The sequence below is a fragment of the Lygodium microphyllum genome, chromosome 27 (assembly GCF_053477565.2).
Source record: "Lygodium microphyllum isolate KBCC chromosome 27, Lygodium_microphyllum_v1.1.10, whole genome shotgun sequence".
NCBI classification, from domain to species: Eukaryota; Viridiplantae; Streptophyta; class Polypodiopsida; order Schizaeales; family Lygodiaceae; genus Lygodium; species Lygodium microphyllum.
Window position 1 is genome coordinate 44,395,892 of NC_141161.1, and position 16,005 is coordinate 44,411,896.

The following is a 16,005-nucleotide window of genomic DNA, read 5'->3' on the forward strand; positions in this document are numbered from 1 at the left end:
AAGAATGAGTTATGTTGTACACAATGCATTTGCGCAATTTTAAAAAAATCCCTTGTGACAACCGTATATAGGTTGATTCGTAGGAGGATTTTTAATTAAAGAGTAGGTAGTTGCTATGGAGAGGAATAAAAGGGTTATATTTTCGCATAAGCAACTGCATTTTATTTCGCATGACTTGCATGGGAAAGGAAAAGATTATGTTGTTATTTCCATATCATTGTAACTGTACATAGCATAACCTACATGCATAAGCAACTTGTATGCATAAGTAAATGTATGAAAAGAAAAAGGGTTATATTTCAGTTTGGTGAAAAGCATATAGGATGCAACACACATGAAGTGATAGTTACAATCAATATGAAAAGATAGGTGCTTGCAAAGTTAGTCCAATGATCTTGCACTTAGATCATTCTACGTTGCGAGTAATGAAAGGGTACCAGGCCTTAGGACACGAATACTAGTAACATCGACAAAGGGATGTAATTCCTCAAGATAGGCACTGCTACCTACCTCGTGCAACTAGTCTGCAAGGTCAAATGCTATTGCAACTAAATCATAAGATGCTACTACTACTTCTTAGGCCAAGGGAGGCGAGACCTAATTACAAGCTAGATTTGTTAAGAAATCGAGTTGTTGCCCTACTACAACTCTCTCTCTTGGAGACCAATTTGTCAAATTTAGGGAAATTGTGAATTGCCAAGAAGAAAATTGACCAACCAAGGACGACGGGGTTGCCCAAGATCTATTTAACTATAGTACAAGGAGACCTAAGGTAATGAAAATTGGGATCGGTAGGGTATAAACCCTAACCCAAAGGAAAAGGGCAAACAAGTAACCTGGCTTGCCAAGCCCTTGGAATCTCACCAAGTCACGAACGATCCAGAATCGAATATGCTAAGAGCATTCGGGAAAAAGGAATCACACCTTAGTAGTTGGTCGTACGAACGACCACTGAAAGGAACGTGATTGTACACTTAGGTACATTGTTTAAACTTCTTTCCTCAAGGAACTAATTCAAGGCAAAACACTTAATGTTTCAGGTTAAAATCCTGGAGGGAGAGGCAGGTTCAATTACCTCCGACTGCCTACCTGGCCCTATCCAAGGGGGTTGTTAGCCGCGCCAGGTACATGGACCGAACCCGCCGTGAGAGGTCTCTCCGTGGGTGCTGCTTGGAATGGGAGGATGCTTGGGTGCCAGGGGAGGCTCTGGCTGTAAATTCCTTGCCTCCAGATCCCGAACAAGAGGCCGACATGACTCGAGATGGGATCTCGAGGCCCGTGTACTAGTCTATGGGCGAAACTTGGAGCAGCAATCTTGTTGATTGCTGGGATAGCCTTCGGGCATGATACTTGATGTATTCCAAGACTATGATAAATAAAGGTCAAATATTTGGAAAAGGAACTTGCTTGACATTGTTTTTTTAATATCAGTGCCTAAGTTACGTGAAGGAACCTATGTTTAAATTGATTAATTAAGGAAGCTGTATTTGCATGTCAAACATAATGTGGTAGATAATTAGATAACTAAGCAACCCGACGAAAGTGCGGTGGATATGACTTGGGTCCATCCTACGAAAGGGTGGTCCCGGTTAGTTGGGAACTTTTCTCAACTGTGAAGACCTAGAGTCAGTTGAGTTAGAATCCTGATTTATGTTGTTTTAGGGGAGCGGAATGGGACTATGCCTTATGGACAGAGAGGTTGAGCTTCGCATTCCTCTCATTTCCCATTCTCCATGAACCAAGTGCAGCATAAATCCACTTCGACTCTGTTGTTCCTATGCAAAGTGGGTCATCTGGAGCTCGACGCTAGCTACTTCCTAGAGACTTGGCAGATAGGAAAGAAACCCTAACTTCAGGTCGATCCTAAGTGGCAACGGTCGGATACTTCTACTTCAGGGCAGACTCGGGAAGACCTAGATCACAAACCCTGTGACATTCCTTGCAAGTGCCAAGTGGTGCTTTCTAGACTCCCCTCCCGATGGGCTGCTAAGACGTGTCCCGCAAGTGGACAAGCGAACATGTTACAAAGCAGCAATGGGGAGAGCAAGGACTTCTAATATCACCATCAAGGAAGTAAATGAAGAGGAAGAACCAACTATGGAAGCAGAGATTGAAAAGGTGACAATCCATGCCGCTCTCCATAAAAAGGGACTGAATCGCCAATACTCGGTTCACACTACCAAGGTAAGAATTTCAAAACCTTGATTAATTGTGGAAGTACGCTTTCTTTTATTTCTCCTGCTTGTGCAAGAAAGCTAGGAATAACCACAATAGTTGCACCCACTTTACTTGTGGAATTAGTAAATGGGCGTGAAATCACTTGTACTAGACAAACTATTAAAGTGGAACTAGTCACAACTCAAGGGAATGCTAGTAAACCCAAAATCCAATTAGCAAAGGCATCACGGATAGTTAAGGGAATGCAGAAGGGTTTACCCATCTACTTGATCAAGCTGAATAAGCTAGAGCAAAGCAAGAAGTCTAAAGAAGAACCTTCATGGCTGAAGGAGTACGCAAATGTGTTCCCCGAAGACTTGACAAAGCTACCGCCCCCAAGGGAGATTGATCATGAGATCAAACTCATACCAAGTGCCGCTCCAGTTGCAAAAAGACCTTACAAAATGTCTATTTCCAAAGTTATTGAATTAAAGGAGCAACGCAAACAACTTTTAGATCAAGGGTTCACTCGGCCTAATAGTTCGCCATGGGGAGCTCGTGTGTTGTATAGTTCGCCATGGGGGGCCTCCTTTGTTGTTTCAGAAGAAGAAGAATGGAACGTTCGATCTATGCATCGACTACAAAGGGCTGAATCAAGTAACCGTCAAGAATAAATATCCTATCCCAAGGATAGATGAGTTACTCGATCGCCTACAAGGGGCAAAAATCTTCTAAAATTTTGACTTAAGGTCAAGGTATTACCAAATCCACATCAAGGATGAAGATATTCCAAAGAAAGCTTTCAACACCAGATATGGTCATTTTGAGTTCACATTAATGTCCTTTGGATTAACCAATGCTCCTACTACATTCAATAGGCTAATGCAGGATATCTTTAGACCATACCTTGACATGTTTGTACTTGTTTTCTTTCATGACACCCTGGTCTACTCCACGGAAGAAGAAGACCATGAGCCTCAACTTTGCATTGTCCTTGAAATCATGAGGACGCACAAGCTTTATGCCAAAAAGAAGAAGTGTGCCTTCCTCAAACAACAGATTGAGTATCTAGGCTTCATTGTATCACAAAAGGGAATCTCTGTGGATCTTGGAAAGGTTAAAGATGTACAAGAATGGTCCCCCACCAACAACTATTAAGGAAGTGCATAACTTTCTTGGTCTAATAGGATGGTATAGAATCTTCATCAAAGATTACACCTTAGTTACGGCACCCCTCAAAGATCTACTAAAGAAGCAAGTTGCCATAGTGTGGACAGCCACTAAACAAGTGAGCTTTGACCAACTCAAACAGAGCTTAGTGACAATGCCAATTCTGAAGCTCCCAGACTTGAGCAAGGAGTTTGAAGTTGTTACAGGTTCAAGCTCACTTGCACTAGGCATAAATTTTTTGTTTGGCCTATCATCCTCAAAGTGATATCCAAACAAAAAGGGTCAACCAAGTGATTGAAAATATGCTTAGAGCATATTGTTGTCATGAACCCAAGAAGTGGATCCAATATCTACCCTTGGTAGAGTTTGCCTACAATGCTTTCTTCCAGCAAAGCATTCAAATGACACCTTTCCAAGCGTTGTATGGGCATGATTGCCGTTTTCCATTAAATTTCTCGGACCCTACTTTAAGGGTAGAGGCTTCCAAGAAGATACTAGAAGAAATGGATGAACAAGTTAAGGCCATTAGGTAAGACATCAAAATCTCTAAGGATAGGCAAAAGGCTTATGCATATATGAATAGGCAAGAGCAGCTCTTCAAGGAGGGGGATATGATTTTCATTCGTGTATGACCCAAAAAGAGTTCCTTATCCTTGGGAGAATTTAAAAAGCTTAGCCCAAGGTATTGCGGACCTTGCATGATCCTCAAAAGCCTAGGACCTAATACTTACAAACTTCAACTCCCTGAAAATGTAAAAGTTTACAACGTATTTCAAGTTAGTCTACTAAAGAAATATGTGCCTAATCCTAGCCATGTAATGAGTGATCAACAAATTGTAATGCCTAGCCAAGGAGTCTTTGAGCTACAGCCAAATAAAATCCTAGATACTAGGAGAGACAATTGAGGAGTAGAACCCTTAGGGAATACCTTGTCCAATGGAAGGATTATCTTGAAGAAGATGCTACATGGATACATGAGAATGCTCTTCATCAACAATACCTACGGCTTCTCTTGAGATGAGGACATCTCGATTTCTCTAAGGGGAGGAGGATGTAACACTTCCACGTGATAAAAAATTAGTTAGTTAGTTCGAAAGTTAGTTAGTCAATTAATAAGTTAGTAAGGTTACTAACTAAAGTAAAAACTAACTAATATTAATAACTAATAATTTTTATTTAATTAAAAATATAAAAAAATCGAGAGTCGTAATTTGATATTTTTCTCGGATTGACAAGGACTGTAAGCACCCTTCATGAAAGTTACAACATAAACGAGAATTATGAGCCATATTAATCACTAGTGTTAATGTGTATAGTATGGATGATCCAAAAATATTAGATTTTTGGACAAAAGTAGCATATTTTAGATATTACTTAAAAATATCCTAAAAATCTATGGTGATTTCTAGAACATAATGTCATGTAAAAAAAGCAAGTAGTTTTTTCAACTTGTTCTAGAGATTTAATACAAAAAAAGAAGGATTGGAAAAAGCATGCGCATCGTGATCACAGTTTTTAAGTAGTAAAGAGCACTTCGAATAGAGAAAAGAAGAAGGAGTGATCTAGAAGATTTCTAACCAAGTGTCTTGTCTTGGGGTTTTACCCCCCTTTCGGAGGCAACGGAACTATCAGAATTGTGATTTGAGCATTAGATTGCTAATTTTTCCAAGATCCCCTCCATAAAGAGCTCTTCTTCTCAACCATAACCCTTCTTCTCTTATTTAGTTATAAATATGAGGCATAGGGAGCAGTTAGGCAGGCACAAGGAGACCCCGAGAGGTGGAGAGAGAGGTAGAGAGAGGGAGGTAGAAGGATACCACTCCAAGAGATTGCAAGGAGAGAGAGAGAGAGAGAGAGAGAGAGAGAGAGAGAGGAGTTACCCAGAGAGACTGTGAGGGAGAGAGTTAGCTTAATCTCCCTATCTCAGTCTTCAACTAAGCAGCCATCTTCTCTTACACTCTCTCATCTCCAATTCATTCCTCCTTCTTTATCTCTCGAATCCACTTGCAAACAATGGCCCCCAAGCGAAAGATCTATCCAAACACTAAAACTCCCACCACAACCAACGAGACCACAAACCAAGGGACCACAACTATGGGAAACACATCTCTTATGAATCAAGTGCACCCCGTTCTATTAGGAAAAAGAAATTGGGAGAAAAGAACGTTTACATTAATTATCACAACTTAATTACGCATGTTTCGAGATAATGAGTGTACTAGGAAAATTTTCTTCATCGCATTCATCTCATGTGATCAATTAAAAATTGCACTTAGAAGTTGTTAAATTGCATGGAAATTTTATGCTTGTATATATATATATATACATATATATATATATACATATATATACATATATATATATATATATATATATATATATATATATATACATACATATATATACATATATATATATATATATACATACATATATATATATACATATATATACATATACATACATATATATATATACATATATATACATATATATACATATATATATATATATATATGCATACATACATATATATATACATATATATACATACATATATATATATATACATACATATATATATATATATATATATATATATATATATACATACATATATATACATACATATATATATATATATATATATATATATATATATATATATATATATATATATATATATATATATATATATATATATGAAAAGTTTCAAGAATACGCATTAAACTGCAATTAAGCCAAATAGATTTGATGCATCGACATCCATTTGCTTGGTTGAAATAATAGGAAATCCTATTACATCTCACAAAACATAGATTGAATTTGTGATAGAATACGTAGGGAAGTTGAAAGAATTTCAAACCCTAAAGAGTTGAAGGATTCTTCTCAAGGCCCATCTTGCTTGAAGCTGAAAGGAATTCAAAGTCCTTAAGTAACTATATGAGCTATTCAACAAACCCTAGATCAAATGAATACCTAAGATTTCGTTGTAGGATCGCCAATGTCCCAAATTGCAATCAACATTGCAAGGATACTCCATTCAAAAGAATGAGGAAAATAAATTAGGTTATCTTTGGAAATCTCGGACAATAACAGGGATAAAGCTGAGACTAGATGTTATCGCATCAAATCGAAATTTCATTCGGCAAAGGGAACAAAGAATTGTCTAGTACATATTGTGCGCTTCTGCTTGTGTTCGTACTTCAAAACACCTGTTTGGAAAAGGAGTCATCTAAAAAAGGAATTGATAAGAAGAAAATCTTTCAAATTGGATTTAGGTTGAAACACCTGGGAAAGGTGTGTTAAGCACCCCCAGCTTGCTGCCAGCCTTATCCAAGGGGATTTTTGATACCCATGTCAAGAATGTGGACCAAACCCATCATGAGAGGTCTCTCCATAGAAATGTCTATTCATAGGAGGATGCTCGAGTGCCAGGGGGGCTCTGGCTGTAAATCCCATGCCTCCGTGTCGTCCTACTCAAATGGTCTACATGCTTCCACTTAGGCTCTATCTTTCAACTAGTATTAGAGCCAATCATTCGAGGAGTTTTTTCATCCTTTACTTTAGCCTAGATTCAAAGCTTTAGCTTAACATTTCATGGTAGCCATTGTGTCTTCCTCACAAGGTATGCATTGAGTCTTTCTTGCTCTTAGCTTATCGAGAAGCTTCCCAAGGCTTAGCTGAGCCTTTTTTAGTGCTTATTGAATTGAGGAGTAGCCATTCTATCCATTTTGAGTGGATACAAAGTATGCTATAGAAGTCATGGATAGCTATGGTAACTTGACAATACTTTTGGGCCTCATGCATTGACTATTAGGGACAAACATGATGGTAAGAGTGGTAATGACTACCATAGTAGCAGAGACTCACAAAGGTCTCAATCTCATGGATAGTCTTGCAATATAAGTCCCATGGTCAAAAGGCCTCTCTTAAATGCCATTATTGTAGAAAGCAGGGTCATATTCAGCCACATTGCCATAATATGCACTATGATAAGTGCAAAAAGAAAGGCAAGGGCAAAGTGCGAAAAAAGTTTGATGATCGCAACATTGTTTCTAGTAAGTCTAACATAAAATTGAGGAAATAAATGCCTTGGAGCTTGAGTCTAATGATGCTTACATAATTGCAGCTTCTTCTCTTGATGTTAGTCAGTTGACTAATACCTCGTTCACTTTTTCTCAGTGTTGATTACTTGATTCGGGGGCTTCTTCCATGTAACCTTATATAGGGATCGGTTTCATTCCTATTGCAGCATGACATGTTTGGTGAGACTAGAAAATGACTTGGCATTGGATATATTGGTGATATTAGATTGCAATTTACTTTGAGCAGCATCACTTTTATTATCCATAGTTGGATGATGCAAGATATCATATATCTTTTGGTGATTCTGCATGGAAGATTACCCGTGGGAATCTTGTCTTTGCTCAAAGTGCCAAGGTTAACAGTCTCGATCCCTTGCTTGTATTTAGGTTTATTGACCATGTCTTGATTATGTGGCTAACATACCACATGTATCTTTATGACATTGTTGCATTGGGCACATGTTCTTAAAAGGAATGAAAATGATTTGCAATATCTTCTATGCCTTAACTACAAATGTTTTGATTCATGTAATTATTGTATTTATGGCAAGCAGTCACATAGTTCTCATAAGAAGTCTAGCATTACAAGAATAAGTGAGCCTCTGGCTCTTGTTCATTATGATGTATGTGGTCCCATGCCTTGTTAGTCACATTAAGTGGCACAAAGTATTTTGTAACTTTCATTTATGATTATTTTCATAAGGTATGGGCATATCCTATTAAGTAGAAATCAAAAATCTCAATCCATCTTTTAGCATTGGCTTACTCTTGTTGAGAACTAGTCTGGGTATAGACTAAAATACCTAAGGTCTGCAAATGGAGGCGAATATGTCTCTAAGAAATTTAAATAGTTTTGTGATAGCAGGGTTTTAAGTGGCAATTGACCACCCCCTAAATCCCACCCTAGAATGGTGTTGCAGAGCATATGAACATGACCATTTAGGAGAGTCTGTAGACAAGCTTACTGCAACATTTTTTATGAGACAGTTACAAAAGAGGATTAGGGAGGAGAGAAAATAGAAGGGAGAAAGATAGGAGAGAGGTGAGAAAAGCCATCAAAGTTGAGAGAAGAAGGTATTATAAAGAGACTGTAATCTTGTATAAATGAATGGTGAAAATTTATAAGTTTCAACATCTCATATACCTATGCCAGCATGGCATGGTATTATTCAATCAAACTCACTAAAAATAACATATCTTCCTTGTTTCTTACACCTTAATAAAGAATAGCTCCAATTCCTTAAATCTTCAAGCAATAATGAAATATCTCTACTATAAATAGGCCTGAAAACCAAGAAAGGATGTCTTATTTAAGCAGTTTTTGAGTTTGGAGTGAAATTTCCATGGCTATCCTATTGTCACATCAAGGATTACAAAGAGAATGAAATGCTAGAAAGAGGAGAAATGAGAGCTCTATCTTGATCAATAGGATTCTAAGATTGATGCCTAATATTTGAGAAGGATATAAGAGCCACATTTAACTAAAATCATTGTCCCATTGACTACTAAAATAGTGCAACTTTTTATTCTTTAGAAAATACCCTTTTTTCAAAATTACCCTCAAAATGGCATAAAATTTGTCCATGACTTGCTATTTTGGTCTTCTTGCCTCCAATTTTTTCTAAATCTCCTATCAAAGCCTTTAAGAATGGCTACTTGCTAGTTTGCGATGGCTAATCACTAACCACTATAATGCTCTGCCCTTACACTTATACTTGTTGGACCTAAACTATATTGGATTTTCTATGGTGAAAATGAAATAAGATAACCGAGAGATGAAAGAAAAGTGTATTAAGATCTAAGCTCTAATGCTACTTGTCAAGAGAGAGACAAAAGAGGAGAGAGAAAGACTGTAGAAGGAAGAGAAAGAAGAGAGAGAATGATATGAATACGAGAGAGAAAGTGAAGGAAGTAATAAAAGAATTGCAAGAAATCTTGAAGATGAAAAAGGCTTTTATTATTGCGCTAATTGGTGCTTTAAAAAAAGCCTCTTACATCTTTTATATCTATGCTAGTGTGGCTAGAGTATATCACTTATTTTTCCATAAAATAATATATTTTTTCCACTTCTTTACATGGGGGTAGGTACCCTTCACAATAGAGAACCCAAGCCAAAACCAAACTTTGAGGGAATAGGTTGAAGCAATATGCATTAGGCATGTGAATATGTGGGCTTTTACACATAAATTATGACTTATTCCTTCTGCATCTAATAGTTATGCTTGTCCTTTCAGATATTCTTGAATAAAATCACGTCTCTTTTCTTTAATTATTGCTCTTTCTAGCAATGTTAGGATACCAACATATAGTCTTTAGAGTCTTGAAAAATAATCAACTATAGCTTATGCGAAACCCCTCTTGTGTTACCAAATGAGGTGCTCTTATTGGCAACAATGTGGAAAATGAGTGGATTAGAGTATATTATTATAGTTGTAGGTATCTAGCATATGATTGAGCATATGCATGTTGAGCATATGCAGCAATGTGGAAAATGAGTGGATTAGACTATATCATTATAGTTGTATGTATCTAGCGTATGATTGAGCATATGCAAGATAAAACATAAACCTTTGCACGTAGTGACTCATGAATTTTCATTGTATAAATCTATTGAAAAGCAATATACGTTGATAAGCTTTATCAAGATCAACCCAAATTATGCATTAATTCTAATGGTAGATTGTTTTACTACATGGCTTAAGTAAACTATTCAATGTTGGGTTAAAGGCTAGTGGTCTATAGGTGGATGGGCACCCTTTATATGCACACACACTATACAATCATATATAACTGAAGATAACAAAGAATAAAGGTACTATCCATTTTATACCCACATAACTCATGTGTTCTTTTCCCTCTCAACCCACTTGCACTCCATAGTTTCTACCTTGTATCCCACCATTGCTTCCCTCTCAATTAGTATCAAACTAGTGTTTGGTGTTCATGGAATCCCGTAATTAGAGTGAGGGTTGCGAGGAGTGAAGCTTTCTTTTGAAGCTCAAGGATTCAAGCCTCGAGCTTCTTCTTTGATATTGATGCTTGTTGTCCACACATTGATAGAGGTACTATTCTCATCACTAGGATCTAGATATGAGTCAAGTATGTGTTTTAAGTCATTGAGGCTTGATTTGGGGCTAAGTAGTGCAACCTGACATTAATTTGGATAGCCATTAGTGGCCAGGATTGATGCAAAATGATATGGTTTTGGATTCTTTTGAATATATCTTGGTCCATGGTTTTGATGTATACAAGAATAGGGCCTGATTAAGCATGGCGGCAGCTTATCCCTTTGGAAGAAAGGGGACTTGCTTGTTGTCATATCATTTCTTCTTCTTCTTCTTTTAATATTCTAAAAGCTAAATAGCATCTATTTTATCACAGAGATGTTTTTTTAAGGTTCAAACATTAGTTGGTAGTGAGTGACTAGCTTGCACTGAGAGGCTCTCGAATTACTATTGACTTCAAACTGCATACATACTTTGATGAATTTTTCATATTGAAAGATTTTCCATGCCGGTTTATAGATGATACCATAATGAAGGTTTGGGCTCATCCTCTCTATGCAAAAAGAGTGATGTGTTGGATGCATTGCAAAAGTTATTGGCATTTGTAAAGAATCACTTGGGTAATAAGCTTAAGGGCTTAATGACACTATAGGAATCAAAACAAAACAATTGCCAAATCCACCTATCATCCCCAGTGTAACTGTAAGGGATATCGTTAGAAAGGTGTGAGAAATTATTAACACATTATAAAGTTAATGATTTCCACCAAGGATTTGATGGCCAAGTTATGCTAATTCCATACGGATTAATACTAAAAGGCATCTACCCATTACTCCAGCGGTGGAGAGTATAACTCGCACATCTTTGCAAACTTTTGTGCAAGCAGTGGTACCATGAGAGCGTTGACAACTTCCAAGAATCTTGCTCAAAATGGTGTGGTTGAGAAGAGCATCATCATTTAGGAAAGGGTCTATAGTATACTCTCTAATGTGGATCTCACTCATGGATTCTGAGTTAAAGCCATAAAGACAATAGTGCATTTGATTAATAAGTCTCCTAGCAAGCCATTGGATGGCAAGATATTGGAGGAGTTATGATTTGGCAAGAGACCTAGTTATAATCACTTACATGTTTTTGGATGTGAGCCATTTATGCATATACCTAGGGACAAGTAGAGTAAGCGTGATCCTAGTCTAAGAAATACATTTTTCTTAGCTAGGGAGAATCGAGTGAAATGGGCTTTTGCTTGTTGGATTTTAAATCTAAAAGGATAGTACACAACCATGATTTCATCTTTGATGAGGATAAAATGCACAAATTGTTAAAGACCACAGATCTAGAGCATGGTAGCTATGGAGGTTGAAAAATGAAGACTATGGTCATGTTGTCATAGACTAAGAGAGACCAGCTATTACACAAGTGAATTAGGTTCCAATATAGATTAACTTTGACTCATGAAAACAACCTTGTGTAATGAATTGACACATATAAGATACTAAGTAAAAGTACAAAGCATCATAATAATTTTCTTGAAAGATGAACCAAGTACATGCTTTTATAGCTTTTCAGTTTCTCCACTCTCCTCACTGTGCATATGGGATTCAGGACACCTCTTCCTAGAGCATACATCATTTGTTATTTCTCAATACCCCCCTCAAATGATGAGCCTCTACCCTTGTTGGCTTTTGCCCCCCCTACATATGTACATGGACCAGGAGACTAGCTCTTTGGCAGCCTAGTCAAGTTAAGGCTTGAAACTTTACATCTTGGTAGGGTTTTTACATCAACTATGGGAAACAATTTCGTTAGAACAATCTGTCAGAGTTGTTAATGGTAGCGGAAGCAACTGCTTCTTCTTCTTCATTCATGAATTGGTTTTGGTGGTTGTCATTCTGCATCTTATGTGCTCTTTTCTTGTGAAAATATTCACTAGCTACATGGCCAGTCTTACCATAATAATGACATGTCATCTGACTTTTGTTGTCAGTGTTGAATCCTTGACCTCTTCCCTTGGGTCTAGTAGCTCCTTTGGTGTATAAGAGATTTTTCATTGAGTTGGTCTCTTTTACATCTTTACTTTTAAATTTACTTTCTCCATCAAGCAGTGAGTGCTCAATGTCTTTGAGTGAGAGATTGGGAACCACTATAAGGATATGGAGATATAGCGACAGCGATTTTCGATGCAAAATAGCGGCATTGCTATTAGCGTCGCAAATGCGACGCTAATAGAGACTCTAATGGCGACGCAAATAGTGATGGTACTCAGACGAAAAAAACGTGGGCCAAAACTCGAGCACATTATTTTGCACGCATACACGAAAGAGAGAGCAAAAGGGAGAGAGAACATCTTGCATTTGAGAGAGAGAGGGAGAGAAAGAGAGAAAGAGGGAGAAGGAAAGCTTCTCATCACCACCGCCGCCGTTTAGGAAGAAGAGAAGGAAGTATACGGAGGGCGAAGAGAAGCCGCAGTCACGAAGAGGAGCCAGCAAACCCTTCTTTGAGCCTTTACGGTGAGTGCATTGTTCCTTCTTGCTTTGTTTTTGTGTTTTCTCTTTCTCTTTTACTTGTTTTTGTTAAAATTCATGTGTATTGAGAGAGGGAGAGGAAATGAGAGAGAAAGAGAGGGAGAGGGAGAAGGAGGAAGAGGAAATGAGAGAGGAAGAGGAAGAGGGACAAGGAGGGAGAGGAAATGAGAGAGGGAGGGAGAGGAAGGAAGAGGAAATGAGAGAGGGAGAGGAAGTGTGGGAGCTTTTGCTCAACCGCCAAGACCCACGGACCGCTTATTGTTTCAAGCGTTCCAAGCGAGCTCTCATGGCCATCTCTCACCTAGCCAATGCACCGTCGATCCTACGAATGCAGTGAACTTACCTTGATGCTTGATCGAGTACCCTCCTCTCTCTCTCACTTTGGTAGCTCCACGATTCTTGATGCTAGCTCAAGTATCCTCAAGCCTCCTCCATCTCCAAGCCTCATCCTCCATAGCCGCGCGCACAAGAGAAGATAAGAAAAGAGAAGAGGAGAAGGGGAGAGGAGATAGTGGAGAGCTTCACCCTCTTGATTCCTCACTCTCTCACACACTCACTCCCTCTCTCAAGAGCATACACAAGCAAGAAGGAGAGAAGAAGAGAGGAAGAAGAATACTAGTTTTGCCACACCAAAGAATGAGCTCTTCATTCACTTTTCAACTTTATATACAAAACCCTACTTCCCTTTTGGGCGGTCATTCCCTTTTTCCCTTTTTTACATGGCCAGGCCCTGTTTTCCATTGTCCTTTTATCTTCCTTGCTTCCTTTTCACTACCCTTTTATATTTACAAATAGCACGGGTGAGAGCCCGGCACTCTTTTACAAGATTTTAGGGTGCGCTTTTTATGCGCCTTTCCCTTTTCGTGGTTGCCTTGGACTTTAACGGTTGTCCTTGCGCTTTTGGCCTTTTCTCCTTCTTTTCCCTCCGTCGGGTTACCTTTCTTTCGCCTTTGCCCTACGTCTTTTCCACTTTCTTTCGCTCTCTTCGTGTTGGGGTTAACATTACCCCCCTCCTAGACGAGTGCTAGTCCCATGGCACTTACTAGCGCAGGGAGCAAGTGGCGGTATGCATTGAAGACTTCAGGGAGGCACGGGCTTGGGGTCTGCACTGGTGACCGGTTACGTGGGGGTTGGTTGGGGATGCCGCGTAGGATGATTCTTCCGGCTCGCTGGATGCTGGGTGGGCAATTAGCATTGGAGGTTGATGAAGAACGAATGCCATGTGGGTTGTGGTTGTCAACACCTGCAAGTGAAAACCTATCAGGTGGTCTCTCCCTAGGGGCAGTGCTAGTCTCTGTATTGTGCACAAGACGTAGTTTGGGAGACAGGTCGAACTCTAAGCAAGCTGAGAGTGTTGTCCTGCACTTGAGGACCCAAACTGTGAATTAGTTCTGTGTAGGTATTATATGAGTGCCGTGCGTGTGCGTACTTAAATATTACGTAGTTAGAAGACTGGGCGGCAGGGGCCGTGCGGAGCAGAATTGTGGTAATGCGGAGTTGAAGTACACCTTTGACTCTTGTTTGGAGGCATCGTTAGGGGTGTGCCATTGTCGTCGGAGCTTGCTTGCTTTTCTTTTCTTTCTTTCTTTTCTTCTTTTTTTTGCCATGGTTACATGGGGGCAGCAGTACAGGGGATAACGGGAGTTCTACCCCTCATCATCCAAATGGTGGGGAAGGGTGGGTGGAGGGCGGGGGGGCTTGTTGAGGAATTTTCGGCTTAGCAAGTAGCCTTTAGTGTGGAGGTGGGTTTTGAGGGTGGTGGTGGAGAGAAAGGGGTGGTTGCACTGTGTGAACTTGTTGTCATTCATGTCTTCCAGCAGTGCACCACAGAAGGATGGCAAAAGAGCAGCACGCATCATGAGACGAGTCATGGTGGTGGTGTCTATGGCATTGGGGTCAAAATAGAGGGGTGGAAGGTGGCGCTCTTGGGGTGCAGGTTCCTGGTGTACTAGGATTCTAATTAATCTAAGGTAGTTATAGGTGGTGATGAAGGCTGGGTCAGAGCAAGACATGAATTCAGTAAGGAATTTATTTATGGAGCTGTACAAGTCGGGCAGGGTGAAGAGAAGAGCGTTCCTATGGGAAGTGGTATTGGCATTATAAATAATGGGAAAGTCAAACCTACCGTGGATGGACGGGTTAAAATCCACTCCTACCCTTCGAGGAAACGGCATAAAGGTGGGGTCGTTCTTTTCCGAAGGGAGGGTGTTGCAAAACGCCATCCACGCCTCCAGGTTGACGTCAAAAATGTGCTGCCTCCAGGTGGGTTGGGAACTATAGCCTTCCACTGTGCGAGATACTTGGAGGACTTTGTCTTGCCAAAATTCGCGGTCCTCGGTCCCCCAAGCAGTTGGGTGGGCCTCACGCTCTTCTAACCATCTAGCCTTGAGCCGGGCCCCCATGGCGATGACATCCTCCACCAACTAAATGGGCAGCACCCTATTCAAGACGGTGGGAAACTCGAAGCGTAGGTCGAAGGAGTCTCGGCTATACTCCTGCTGCTCCCAGATAATCATTTCAGCGTGGTACTCAGTGGGGGAGTCTTGGGTGCGCAGCGGAAAAGGGGCAGGCTGTTTTAGGACGGGTCTGGCCTTCAGTTTTCTTCTTGCCTTCTCCACCATTTCCTTCCTTCGGGTGGTGTGGGCCGCTCTTCGTTCGGCGGATGTGTCATGGGGTGGCACTTTGGTTTGTTGGGGTTGAGGGGGTGGCGGGGCATATTCCTCGTCTTGAGGCCCTAGTTCAAGCTTTGGCTCACCCCCTTCCGCTTGCTCCTCCTCTTGTGTTTTCTCCTCAGTGAACCCCAGGTCATCCATGTCCTGTGTTGTCAGCCCTGCTTGTGCTAGATATTTCCTTTGTTCCTCTAGGTTCTGCGGAGGGCCTCCTAGCTGCAGTGGTACGTGCAGGCCTGCCGTGACGGCCCTACGCGCAATGGTTAGCTTTCTCTGCAACTGATCATTGGCCTCATCTGTTTCTGAGTGGGTGGTGTGGAGCAGCGTGTTGATGAAGGTGCGCTGCTGAGCCATCATAGCAAGCTGGGTTGCCTCTGCCTGGTTTTCAGCC